This window comes from Camellia sinensis, chromosome 9 (assembly GCF_055761805.1).
Source record: "Camellia sinensis isolate YWXY chromosome 9, ASM5576180v1, whole genome shotgun sequence".
Classification (NCBI taxonomy): domain Eukaryota; kingdom Viridiplantae; phylum Streptophyta; class Magnoliopsida; order Ericales; family Theaceae; genus Camellia; species Camellia sinensis.
Window position 1 is genome coordinate 52,999,038 of NC_138969.1, and position 9,640 is coordinate 53,008,677.

The 9,640-nt window shown below is 32.4% G+C and overlaps 1 long non-coding RNA gene across 1 annotated transcript; it reads right to left on the reverse strand.

Moving 5' to 3' along the window:
* Window positions 1-575: 575 nt before the first annotated feature.
* LOC145798594 (uncharacterized) lies at window positions 576-9,273 on the reverse strand. The gene is made up of 5 exons (XR_014339679.1): window positions 8,275-9,273; window positions 7,491-7,566; window positions 2,405-6,658; window positions 1,621-1,696; window positions 576-788 (listed from the first exon to the last, which is right to left on the reverse strand). It is a non-coding gene; the product is annotated as an uncharacterized LOC145798594 (long non-coding RNA).
* Window positions 9,274-9,640: the final 367 nt, after the last annotated feature.

Below are 9,640 nucleotides of genomic sequence, written 5' to 3' on the forward strand. Positions count from 1 at the left end.
GCACAGAATCTGCAGCGTTCTCATTCATAAGCTCCGGCTCTTCAGTTACAACAGACTCAAAGAGAAAGAAAAAGATCACCGAGACAGGACTTTGGCATCCGGGTTACCAACCCCAGAAATGCCACATTCAGACTCCCCAAACTGACTTGAATCTGATTCCAACTCTACATACTCAGAGGAATCAGAATCTACACCCGATTCAGAATTGGAAAGAAAGCCTGGCTCTAGCTGCCAAGTAAGATGTGGTGCCCTTGATGCATCCAGGATTTTACTGGTTGGGTCCACACCTAGCTCTTCCTTGATCAAGGAGATAATAAAGCTATCCCCAAGTTCTTTGTGTCAGTGTAACGACCCAATCTTGGCAAGGCAAAAACCTTGCCAAGAGGGTGCACCTCAAACGCTATAGCACCTTTACACCACAATTCCTGTATAACTCTTACATCACATCACCACATCACCAAAAGTGCATAAGACCTTTCAATTGCCTAACATATATGAGATGATCTATTCAAAGACAAAAAAAAAAAAAAAAGTATTATCATGCTACAAGATAGTTCCCAAGCATTTCCTCCCAAAAAAAAATATATAATACATACTAATCACGAATCCATCAATACATCCAACTTCATAAGCAATATTTACAATCAACCTCCTTCATAAAAAAAAAGGGTAAGCTTACATCCTAGAATGACCCTAAGCAAAACCTCAACCACAAGATGCCCACCTATGATCCTTCAAAACAATTCTAGTCTTCCAAGTTGAGGCGAGCCACACAAAAGTCTATGAATCTGAAAAAAAATTATTTGAAAGAATGAGCTAAAGCCCAATGAGTATACCAATACCATGGAGTTATAAAACTTGCTCCTACCAATAGGGTTCAAAATAAAGATACTAAACATAAGAGCTTAATTGGACTTAAATTTATACAAAATAAAAAATAAAAATGATGAAATACAATTTTGTTAAAACGTTATCAAGATTTTTCCAAGGAATCTCATAAGGCAGAAAAAAAAATGCATTTGGATAATGAAAGTAAACAAAAATATAACTTTTCAATACATTAAGATTTCCTGTCCATCATACAATCCACTACATAGCCTTAGGGTCGCGTTACCTCGCGACTTAGGTGGTGACGGTACCGTTACCCAAAACATAACCATAGGAACATAGCTCATGTCATCGTAGCACTTCAATTCTCGTTTCAATGTTTCGGTCCCCGGGACCCCTTATACATACAACGACCCTCATGGTCCTTAAAACATTTCGGTCCCCAGGACCCCAAAGCATTTTGGCCCTTGTGGCCCCAAAGGCTATATTCGGTTATATGATCAATAAAATAAATACTCTCACATAACATTTCACTGTCATTCAATCATCATCATCATAAAATTTGAAAGACTCAACTTAAATAAATTCTCATAAAAAAAGTTAATGCTTCACTATACAAATGAAATCATATCTTTATTAAAACTCAACCCTTGGCCTCAATAAATTTATAGATTTTTTTTTTATACATATATCATGATGAAATGTATCATTCATTTCCTTTAATTCAAAAATTATTTTCAAACTTTGTAATAAAGATAGAGGTAAGGTAATTTCCATGGTAAGTATACTCACCTCCAAATTAGCAAAAGCATAGATTGAAACTCTACGAATTAATTCCCAAGAGGTGTAGAGACGCCTCCCTCCAATCCTAACAATTGGTAAATAGGATCTAAAATTAAGGAAAAGCTTTCAATGAAAATTACAACATCTACAAAATTTATCCTAAATAAGACATGCTATGGAATGACAAGCTAAAGAACTCATCCAACTTCAAGTCACCCAAACAAACTTCTTATCCAATCTCCACAACACCCATCCTTTGTACATTTTTTTGAGTTAATAAACTTTTTAAATATCCAATCAATTTGTATGCACAATACCACCATCAATTAACTACAAAAGTCAAAATCAACATTTTCATAAACTCAACAACTTAAGTAAAACCACTTCAATCATTTATAAAATTCCTCCATAGAACATAGAGATACCCAATCTACCATTTATCAAGTCAATTTCAACATATAAATTTCCAAACACCAAAATTCTTAATTTTTACATCACATTCAAACCCTAGATTAACCCAAATCTTAATCTCCAAAACAACCATCAAATTGATCATTTTTCTACATGTAAAGCACTCATAGAAACTGATTGAGAGTATAAAACTCAACAATCAAACCCAAATCATAATAGATCTAAAATAAAAAAAATTCATCATCTTTAACTCAAGATATGTAAAAGCGAATTTAAATAATTAATCTTCAAATCTTCATTTTTAATCCTCTAAAAATCCATCTTGAATCAATTTATGTCTAGATTATTTTAACTATACTAAAAAAAAGATGAAATTTCTTACCTTATGATGATTTTTCCACAATATTTTGCTTGACTCTTGATATCCCACAAAACCCTCTTCTCCTTTGTTCTTCCTTCAATTCTCAAGCCTTGAGTTCCTTTTCTCTCTCTCTCTCTCTCTCTCTCTCTCTCTCTCTCTCTCTCTCTCTCTCTTTACGGCTCAAGCTCTCTTCCTGAATGTCAAAGAATGAATTCAATGGGCTCTATCTAATACAACGTATAAACAATGAATAAACACACACACAACCTTCTTTTCACATCCAGACTTTCTCAACACACACACACACCCACAAACACACCCAAATCTCTATTATTCTACAATTTACTGTATGATCAAAATTAATTTAACTAAGCAACACTTAGTCTTAATAAATCTTGATTAACACATAATTAAATCAATCATGACTAATCCCAAATCCCATTTAATTGAATTAGTCTAATCTGACTTCCTTTAGAGCCCAATTAATAATATTTAAATTTATTAATCTGAATCAGATTTTTTTTTTTTTTTTAATCAAACTCCCAAAAGGCTCCAAATATTAAATTAAACTTATTGTCATCATCAATTTTGATTTCTCAAACCATTCAGGCCTTCAATTTCTAATCAGACTCCAAATTTCCGTCAATAAATTACATATTCAAATTGGACACCCCATAAATAAATTTAATTCGTAATAATCACAATTCTCAATCCTCATAATTTAATTAACCTAATTAACTCCAATTCAGACCTAATTAATCGAATCTCAATTCTACTAAACTGAATCGAATATTTAATTAAACTCCCAAATGGGTCCGTAATTAAAAATTAAATTGATTCAACTTCTTAATTTCACGTCCTTAAGACATTTGGACCCTTAATTTCTAATTGCAAAATAAATCTTTAAAAGAATCATATACGAATCAGATTCCACAATTATCATAAATCCCAAACTAAATTAGGATAACGACTAATTAAAATCCCAAATCTCCTTAATTAACCAAATATAAAATATTATACATGGCGGGGTTGTCACAATCTCTCCCCCTTAGAAAGTTTGGTCCTCCAAACTTAAGTCACTTGTACTTGAAAACGAATCAAATAGCTTTGCTTCATTTCATTCCTCCTTTCGAAGTAACTTTCTTACCATTCGATTTTCTCATCACAGGAGTTCGACTCATTCTCATTTATTTGTTGGTTAATAACCCAAATTGGTGATTCATCATAATCTATATTGTCATCAAAGGTCATTCAGTAATCAATAATATGTACTAGACCTTGAAATCAACCTCATAACATTAAACCATGAAACATATTAATCACAATGTACTATTCTCGTCAATCACTTAATTCATATACTTCTACTCATCCATTCACATGTCTCCAATAATTCACATATCGCCAAATAATCCACACGTCTCCAATTCATTGAGGATCAATCACAAATGATATTCGTGATCCAACTTAACTTCAAATAAATCAAAATACTCCATTATTGACATCTCATATGAAGTCTCCAAAATAGACTAAGTATTTAACACAGCCTTAATGACAAATTCAAATTTTTTTTTTTTTTTTGGGTCCACAAATACTCGGACCACAATGGCCTCATTGACAAATCAAATAGGCTGGGGTTTTACTCCATTGGTTCCACAAAATAACTGTTTAATCTCAAAAGTCAAAGACGACTCGCTTAGGTGTATGATCACATCCACTTGAGAGATAGAAAATCCATTCACTCAAAACGTTACATTCTAGGGTCCATATCGATCCATAATCATAGTACAAGTTCCCATGTAATATAATTCTCCAACTAACGAAAAAAAACATTTTTTTTTATTTAGTTATTTATTATTATATAATAATATTTCCAATGATACATTCATCTTATAACAATTAGCTTCAAATGAATGGATGGGTCTTGAATCAATTAACGTGTGGACACTTTACTCACAATTAGTTGAGGTACCTGAAATAACAATCTTATTCTAATTGTCTTAAAAATCTCATATTGGGTTCCAAATGCCTAAGCAAATAAATTCTAAATTTCCCAATTCTCTTGTATGCATATATAACTTACTTCAACCATCAAGTAGCATCAAAGCTATCATCAAAGTATTTTGAAACCAAATTTTGTCTTTCTCAATCCTTTGCAAGTTAGTCAATTCAAATTCTTTGTCCTAAGAGGTTCTTAAGAAATATGCATTTATGACTTCGGCAAAAATATTTTCTTGCTTTTCATTTCGTAATAACTTTTCTAAGTAGTAGTACTAGATACAAGCTTCTTTACAATAAATCTAAGTCTTGGTCATACTCTAATATTCTTAGCATTTTCAGATGGAGTTCCAAAATCCAAGTAAATGTATCTTATGTCTGCCAAACATTAGGTAGGAAAGATTCACATATCCCAAAACATATATGACATAACAACTCAAAATTCTATACACATGCTTAAAGTACTCCTTTACTTAGCAATTGGGTTAGAAACTAATCTTTAAACTGACTGGCTGACTTGAAATCTCCTTAAAATTTTATTACACCTAAATAATCCTTCGTTAGTTGTTCTATCTCTCCATATTTGTAGTATGCTCTTAAAATTCGATGATATACCCCGTTATAATATTTGCAACAAATCGAACATTTGGGGAATGAACTTATATCTTGCTTAAAATTTCTTACCACTCCAAACTTTGCTTAACACTTAATACTCTGCTTCTCAAACATATTATGTAATTCCTTCTTTGACTTAACACTTTACTTTTCTTATAATCTTGCAGTTTCCCATAGCATTATTGCCTAGCTTTCATTATATTTCTTAACACTTCCTCTATTTTGCCCAATTGCTCCAACATAGACTCAACTTCCATTTCGTTCTTTCTTCTCATTATCTTTTCTTTGAGTCACAAGACAAGATAGATAGCATTCGGGGTAATATTGGATAACCTAAATCATACATCACAAATTCAACCATAATTAAACAATTCTTTTTTTTTTTGCAAAGAGATTGGTAGGGCAACCTATTCATTCCCATGAAGTTGATCAAGAATTTCCGATTCGAAACTATGTTGGCCGAACGTGATTCTAATTGGACTTTCAAGGTCATCAACATAAGTATGAACTTCCATGGTTCATATAGTAGGTCCTTCACCAAAATAGCATATCATCTTCATATCAAATAGTTTCCTAACTCTCAATCACCATAGTTCGACACACTTCATTAATCATCAAATACTTTAACTTCCTAAAATGTTCTCATAGTCTAATTTTACATTTAACCACATAGCCTTCCTAACTTCCATCAAAAACTTTTAATTCTGTTTAATACTGTGTTCACATGAATCAATATGCATGTACTCACCAATGTGCTATGATCAAAAATTACATTTCCCTTATAGCATAAAAAGAAAATTTCACAATAACTCTTATCTTCAACGCTAAACTTGTTGAACACACATATCCCAGTCCTTCTTAATCATCGAAATTCCAAAATAACCTTTAGTTCTTATAATCCTACATTCTCGCAGATCATTATACTTGTACTCACTAATATTTACTTATAATGTGAAAAAGTTCCCCAATAGTTCTTGGCTCTTAGCCTCAATACCACACTTATTAAACAAACACATTTCGGTCCTCTTATAAGCAACAAAATACCCTACAACTCTTAATTCTTGGTTTTAATACTTAAATCTATTACACAAACACATATATTCCCAAGTGCACAACTTATCACTTACTTATTAGATGCATGCAACTTAATCTCGTTCTAGACATTCTAACGCTCAACGGACTCGTGTGTGAGATATTAACTCGTGCTCTGATACCAAAAATGTAACGACCCAATCTTGGCAAGGCAAAAACCTTGCCAAGAGGGTGCACCTCAAACGCTATAGCACCTTTACACCACAATTCCTGTATAACTCTTACATCACATCACCACATCACCAAAAGTGCATAAGACCTTTCAATTGCCTAACATATATGAGATGATCTATTCAAAGACAAAAAAAAAAAAAAAAGTATTATCATGCTACAAGATAGTTCCCAAGCATTTCCTCCCAAAAAAAAATATATAATACATACTAATCACGAATCCATCAATACATCCAACTTCATAAGCAATATTTACAATCAACCTCCTTCATAAAAAAAAAGGGTAAGCTTACATCCTAGAATGACCCTAAGCAAAACCTCAACCACAAGATGCCCACCTATGATCCTTCAAAACAATTCTAGTCTTCCAAGTTGAGGCGAGCCACACAAAAGTCTATGAATCTGAAAAAAAATTATTTGAAAGAATGAGCTAAAGCCCAATGAGTATACCAATACCATGGAGTTATAAAACTTGCTCCTACCAATAGGGTTCAAAATAAAGATACTAAACATAAGAGCTTAATTGGACTTAAATTTATACAAAATAAAAAATAAAAATGATGAAATACAATTTTGTTAAAACGTTATCAAGATTTTTCCAAGGAATCTCATAAGGCAGAAAAAAAAATGCATTTGGATAATGAAAGTAAACAAAAATATAACTTTTCAATACATTAAGATTTCCTGTCCATCATACAATCCACTACATAGCCTTAGGGTCGCGTTACCTCGCGACTTAGGTGGTGACGGTACCGTTACCCAAAACATAACCATAGGAACATAGCTCATGTCATCGTAGCACTTCAATTCTCGTTTCAATGTTTCGGTCCCCGGGACCCCTTATACATACAACGACCCTCATGGTCCTTAAAACATTTCGGTCCCCAGGACCCCAAAGCATTTTGGCCCTTGTGGCCCCAAAGGCTATATTCGGTTATATGATCAATAAAATAAATACTCTCACATAACATTTCACTGTCATTCAATCATCATCATCATAAAATTTGAAAGACTCAACTTAAATAAATTCTCATAAAAAAAGTTAATGCTTCACTATACAAATGAAATCATATCTTTATTAAAACTCAACCCTTGGCCTCAATAAATTTATAGATTTTCTTTTTATACATATATCATGATGAAATGTATCATTCATTTCCTTTAATTCAAAAATTATTTTCAAACTTTGTAATAAAGATAGAGGTAAGGTAATTTCCATGGTAAGTATACTCACCTCCAAATTAGCAAAAGCATAGATTGAAACTCTACGAATTAATTCCCAAGAGGTGTAGAGACGCCTCCCTCCAATCCTAACAATTGGTAAATAGGATCTAAAATTAAGGAAAAGCTTTCAATGAAAATTACAACATCTACAAAATTTATCCTAAATAAGACATGCTATGGAATGACAAGCTAAAGAACTCATCCAACTTCAAGTCACCCAAACAAACTTCTTATCCAATCTCCACAACACCCATCCTTTGTACATTTTTTTGAGTTAATAAACTTTTTAAATATCCAATCAATTTGTATGCACAATACCACCATCAATTAACTACAAAAGTCAAAATCAACATTTTCATAAACTCAACAACTTAAGTAAAACCACTTCAATCATTTATAAAATTCCTCCATAGAACATAGAGATACCCAATCTACCATTTATCAAGTCAATTTCAACATATAAATTTCCAAACACCAAAATTCTTAATTTTTACATCACATTCAAACCCTAGATTAACCCAAATCTTAATCTCCAAAACAACCATCAAATTGATCATTTTTCTACATGTAAAGCACTCATAGAAACTGATTGAGAGTATAAAACTCAACAATCAAACCCAAATCATAATAGATCTAAAATAAAAAAAATTCATCATCTTTAACTCAAGATATGTAAAAGCGAATTTAAATAATTAATCTTCAAATCTTCATTTTTAATCCTCTAAAAATCCATCTTGAATCAATTTATGTCTAGATTATTTTAACTATACTAAAAAAAAGATGAAATTTCTTACCTTATGATGATTTTTCCACAATATTTTGCTTGACTCTTGATATCCCACAAAACCCTCTTCTCCTTTGTTCTTCCTTCAATTCTCAAGCCTTGAGTTCCTTTTCTCTCTCTCTCTCTCTCTCTCTCTCTCTCTCTCTCTCTCTCTCTCTCTCTTTACGGCTCAAGCTCTCTTCCTGAATGTCAAAGAATGAATTCAATGGGCTCTATCTAATACAACGTATAAACAATGAATAAACACACACACAACCTTCTTTTCACATCCAGACTTTCTCAACACACACACACACCCACAAACACACCCAAATCTCTATTATTCTACAATTTACTGTATGATCAAAATTAATTTAACTAAGCAACACTTAGTCTTAATAAATCTTGATTAACACATAATTAAATCAATCATGACTAATCCCAAATCCCATTTAATTGAATTAGTCTAATCTGACTTCCTTTAGAGCCCAATTAATAATATTTAAATTTATTAATCTGAATCAGATTTTTTTTTTTTTTTAATCAAACTCCCAAAAGGCTCCAAATATTAAATTAAACTTATTGTCATCATCAATTTTGATTTCTCAAACCATTCAGGCCTTCAATTTCTAATCAGACTCCAAATTTCCGTCAATAAATTACATATTCAAATTGGACACCCCATAAATAAATTTAATTCGTAATAATCACAATTCTCAATCCTCATAATTTAATTAACCTAATTAACTCCAATTCAGACCTAATTAATCGAATCTCAATTCTACTAAACTGAATCGAATATTTAATTAAACTCCCAAATGGGTCCGTAATTAAAAATTAAATTGATTCAACTTCTTAATTTCACGTCCTTAAGACATTTGGACCCTTAATTTCTAATTGCAAAATAAATCTTTAAAAGAATCATATACGAATCAGATTCCACAATTATCATAAATCCCAAACTAAATTAGGATAACGACTAATTAAAATCCCAAATCTCCTTAATTAACCAAATATAAAATATTATACATGGCGGGGTTGTCACAGTCAGTCGCAAGATCTGTCAGGAGATCGGCCAGTGCTGCTCCTACTTTAGCCTCGCTATTGTTTGAGTCATCTTGCGTGCTTTGGCTAACTTTGATGCTTGGGTCAGTTTTTTCCTTATCACTGTCCTACAGTTGATGGTCAAAGAAGATCTCGAACCCAGGGACACGCTCGTTTGTGGAATTTACCCAAGGCTCAGGAAAGCCACAAAAAGGGAAATCCTCTCATTCTTGATCAAAACGGCCATTCAGCGTCCCCTAGATTGGCCTGTGGACAAGCTCATAATGCTTCCCGGCTTTCTTGGCCTTAGCTCTGCCTCTCATTTCTTCCCTCTTTCTGATCCAGTCCTCTTT